Source organism: Rhipicephalus sanguineus, chromosome 8 (genome assembly GCF_013339695.2).
Source record: "Rhipicephalus sanguineus isolate Rsan-2018 chromosome 8, BIME_Rsan_1.4, whole genome shotgun sequence".
NCBI lineage: Eukaryota > Metazoa > Arthropoda > Arachnida > Ixodida > Ixodidae > Rhipicephalus > Rhipicephalus sanguineus.
In genome coordinates, this window is record NC_051183.1 from 134,411,525 (window position 1) to 134,416,340 (window position 4,816).

Below are 4,816 nucleotides of genomic sequence, written 5' to 3' on the forward strand. Positions count from 1 at the left end.
TGCAGTAGAAGAAGACGACGTTGACAAGTGACACTCTCGTGCGTGTTCCTGTGTGGCGTTCTTTCTTCTCTACTGCATCTCGTGTTTTCAACGACACCCGAAGACAACATTTCAGAAGTAACGCGCCATGAGGCTCCCTCTTGGCACGCTTTCTCTTTAGCTCGGAGTCGCCAGATGGAAGACAAGGCTGCGGAACGGAGGGCACGGAAGGCGGCGGCAGCGTGCGCTCGCAGACAGAATCCTGAGGTGAGAGCCCGCGACGCCGAAGCTGCACGTCGACGCCGCGAAGCAGATTCCGCCGTTCGAGCCCGCGAAGCCGAAGCTGCTCGACAAGCTGCACGGCTGCGGCGAGAAGACCCCGCCGTTCGAGCCCGCGAGGCCGAAGCTGCTCGACAAGTTGCACGGCTGCGGCGAGCAGACCCCACCGTTCGAGCCCGCGAGGCCGAAGCTGCTCGACAAGCTATAGGGCTGCGGCGAGAAGACCCCGCCGTTCGAGCCCGCGAGGCCGAAGCTGCTCGACAAACTGCACGGCTGCGGCGCGAAGACCCCGCCATTCGAGCCCGCAAGGCCGAAGCTGCACGCCCTTATGAAAATGTGAGACGAGTTCAAAAAGAAAGTCTAATGACTTCTGACATTTCAGTCATTTGACGCTCTAATGTGTCCCTTTAGAATTTTGTAATGTATTTTAAATGCCATTCAAAAACATATTGGCCGATCATTCTGATGCGTATTAACATGTGATAGTCTGATGCGGATTAACATGTGATAGTCCGATGCGTATTAACATGTGATAGTCTAGTGAGCATGAAACGACCTTTGACATCAACACTCATTTGATTCTCTAATGTATTTCTTCAGAATTGTTTTAATGTACTCATAATGTCACTCAAAGACATATTGGCCACCGTCATTCTAATGTGTCCTTATGAGTGACTTTCTTGTGAGTATGAAACATCCTGTTTGCAATGGCCCTCGGCCAAGCTTGTGCTTCGTGGCCAATGACATTCATAACATTCCTGAAACAGAACTATTACAGTACATGATAAGATTTATGATATGTCCGGATGATAGTACGGAATCACATATTAGTTGTGCCTGTTCGCTGGTTGATACACATGCAGCCAAGCATCATACAAAAGTGCATGTATGCACCTTCTACGACACTTGTGCTGTACAAAGACATTTCTCAACAAAAGAAAATGGATAAAAACATTTATTGACTGGGAAACATGCAGAGGTTAAATGAAAGAAAAATATGGTGTACACCTGTCATATCTTCGTTTCGTTTAATCTGTCTACTTAACATTGATGACAGATTGCTTTTGATGCGCAGGGTCCTTGTAGGGAATCCATGTATGTGTATCCATGCATGTGTATCCTGCACGAAAGATCGCAGTAAATATATAAGAGTTGCAAAGAAAACTTTATCCAACACATCGTGCACCTTAGAACACTTAGATGTACTGCCAAGGCCCCGTGCAGGTAGTTGACAAAAAGCACTTTTGTGAAGTTAGAGTTAGTCAAACTTGCATCTTATATCGCATTTCCAAAAGAAACTTTCAGCAAATCCTGTAAGAAAACAGGAAAACAACACAGAAGGTCAAGTCCAGCATCAAGTATACATTAATGGAGTTACGTCTAGGGTCTTCTTTCTTTGATCTTAGAATTCCCTCAAAAAAGTTGCAATAGGTTCATGAGCAGGCGCAACATGTCGAAGCTCTTTGTAAAGATTGAAACAAATGCCTACCATAAAATATAAGCTCGACCAGGCTCACAGGTAGAACGCTCCCATCTTCGTCTGCAAGCTGTCGTCTGCTTCAGTTCCACGAACAGGTGAGATCACCGGGTACATATGTTAAGGATACCAGAAAACATTCATGAGTTGGCGCACCACACAGACCTTACAGCTCACACACAATACATACAATGTATTCAGGCAAGTCTATGTTTATATACCAGCAAGGGCCTTGAATGATGGACTCAGATTGCGCTATAAGAACAAGTATAACCTGAGCAACGGCTCATGGCAGACAACTGCAATGGTGCCATTGCAAGGCGAACTTTCAGAAACTTATGTACTTAGTAAACACTATGTGGTTGGAGAACGCAGATTACGATATAGGTCATTTAAATGACGAAAATTACATCAGCTCTGCTACACAATATAAAATGCATAAATTGATAAAATAAGAGTATGTGTGGCCCATGTGCACACTCCATAATGCCGAGCTTTACATATTGTATTATATGATGAATTTGAGCCGTTTAGGAAAGTAATTCTAGTCGTGTTAAAGCCAATCAATGCCTGGAATATCGGTTTGAATTTGTAGTGCTGCAAGCCATAAAAAAAAAAACCGTTAACCACTTTTGTCAGCCTTCTCTAAACTTCTGCACACATAGTTACACATGAGAATTTAGATTTGTTTCCCATAATAATTACTTCATAAAATTAAAGTAGCACTCTCACAATGAATGCTACGTCTTAGTCGCACAACCTGCAAATAAGAGCGCTCTTTCAGTTTCATGCTGCCTTAAGAAAAGCTCACAAAAGAAACATGAACTTTAGATAAGCACATAATTGAGGTGTGCTTTTGCCACCCCAGCACAGTGGATAAAAAGCTATTGGAACAGTGCTGCTTAACCATTACACAACTTCTGTTAATATAAACCAGTATGCTTCAGGAAACAATATAACGACGGGAAAAATATTTCACATCATTTTTCTCAAACACAAATATTGCAACAAAGGGCACCTTGTCAAAGGCAACTGGCATATTTGTCTAGAACTGATAATTATATACATCTTGTGCTCTTTCAAATTACTGTACACATGGTGTTAGTACCAGAATATAACGTAATTCACTGACTTGTATTATCTTCAAGTGGGTTCACCCAACGCAAGTTCGTTTCTCGTAGCAACGACCTTGCACAGTCAGATTAAAATCCTAACCATAGTGCAACTAACTTCTAACAAAAACAAGCGCGGTGCAGTAGTCGCGGAGAAAGCCACAAACACACGCCACTGAAGAGCACCGCGCGCGCATGTGCAGCCGCAGCGTGTTTTTATATCTTCCTCCCCGCGTACTACATGCCAATTATTACTGAGTTTCCTGAAAAGTTACTTCATTTGTACCTGCATCATGAGAAGGCTAGGCGATGAACGTTATGTTTAAAGCAGTTCTATTGCCGAAGTGATAAGCCATCGTACAAGTAGCTTCAGGCGATGATCTCGTGCAGTATACAGCTGTAGTCGATTTCAATAACTTTCGACGACGCTAAGAAGTTTATTTACAGAATCACAACTCGGATACAAAAAATCTTGCAAATTATTCTTCCTTCGGTTTACGATCGCTTCTGAGCGGCGGAATGCCAAGAGCGGGCCACTTTCTCTCTCTCCTCGGTCGCGACCCGTCCCCTCTCCGGGAAAGAGCCATGCTCTCAGTCCTTCCCTCCTACCTCACCTCCCCCCTCCGGTCCCCTACGCCCAAAAGGGCGAGTGTTGCCCTCCCTGCGACACATACATCGCGCAGGCGTCCCCAAGGTCAACCAGTTCCCGAGTAGAGAAGCAGCAGCGGGAAGCGGGCGGGCCGAGCGACAGGCATTCTTGGAATCGAAAAACAGCCAAGGAAGAAGAGCGCCATGACAAGAAACGCTTGCGTTACAGAAGCGAGCGGAGTATCGCGCAAAGCAACGTGCCTTCATCCACCCGTTGCAGTTGTAGGTAGTGAACGCACATGGTGAGTGCTTCATACAACCGTATAAAGTGCACAGAAAGCATTGAGCATAGCGTAAAACATACCTGTCTATCATCCTTCCTCTGGCCATCATCCCCGCAGAGTGAACACACCGCCCAGACGATCACACTCGGTTCCTGCGTAAAAGACGTCATGTAATGAAGTAACCTAGCTGTGTAATTCAGAAATATTCTAGAACTTACCAAAATCAGGCATCCACTGTGCACTCTTCAGCTTTACAGTCCACAATGTACCGTGCACTCGGCGACAGTCTTGTCAAAAGGCTGCTGTACGTCCGCACTCGCCTTCAGTCACGAGACTAGGACCTAGATCGTCTTGGAAGGTACACTTGACATTGAATCAAGTAACCAACGTGCATAATCGATAAACGTGGTAACGAAGCATTGCAGAACACAGCATGGCACACACACACACAAACCGCGCGCATCGTGCACCCGTCAAACAACTAAAGCGCCCCCAAGGACAACTTTTCTTGGCAATGAAGGGAAGGCTACGGGGGCGGAGCTACTGCACATGTACTGCTCCGCGAAATAGTCCGGTTCGGCGCGCGTTTCGAATTTAGTTTTGGTTTGTGAACCTTCCGTACCTCATGTGACGGCCATTTCATTGTTCGAGCGGCCGTCTCAGGCTTATACAGCCATTTGCTAGTGAAATTCGTCAGAAGCTCCCTAGGCGAGTCGACGGGAAAGGTGGAGGGTGACGAGCGCTCACTTGAAGACGAAGGCGCTATTTTGACTGTGAGGTGCACGTAAAAGGAGCGACGTTTTCACAAGTGCAAAAACGCGAAATGACGCTGCATAAATCAAAACAAATATAAATATCTCCTTGGTGCGCGCTGACCCTCTCTTCAAACAGCGCTCCGTAGAAAATAAAGCAATGTTGTTGTTTTTATTTGTCACTGTACAAAGAAAAAAGTGTATTTATGGCTTTTTTTAACCCGTGTGTGCATGTTGGGAATGTGTTATGGCTGTTCGATTTTGTTATACAACTATGCATTTTGTTTTGTCAAAAGAAACGCTTTTTTGTTTCAAGTTACTGCCCTCTCCCGTGGATAGAAAGAG

The 4,816-nt window shown here is 45.3% G+C and overlaps 1 long non-coding RNA gene across 2 annotated transcripts; it reads right to left on the reverse strand.

Moving 5' to 3' along the window:
• Positions 1 to 1,219: 1,219 nt before the first annotated feature.
• LOC125759603 (uncharacterized) lies at positions 1,220 to 4,096 on the reverse strand. Of its 2 annotated transcripts, XR_007417232.1 has the most exons (4): positions 3,938 to 4,096; positions 3,800 to 3,871; positions 1,748 to 1,812; positions 1,220 to 1,378 (listed from the first exon to the last, which is right to left on the reverse strand). It is a non-coding gene; the product is annotated as an uncharacterized LOC125759603 (long non-coding RNA). The 2 variants fall into 2 exon arrangements; XR_007417231.1 differs by lacking the exon at positions 1,220 to 1,378 and having other exon boundaries at positions 1,713 to 1,812.
• Positions 4,097 to 4,816: the final 720 nt, after the last annotated feature.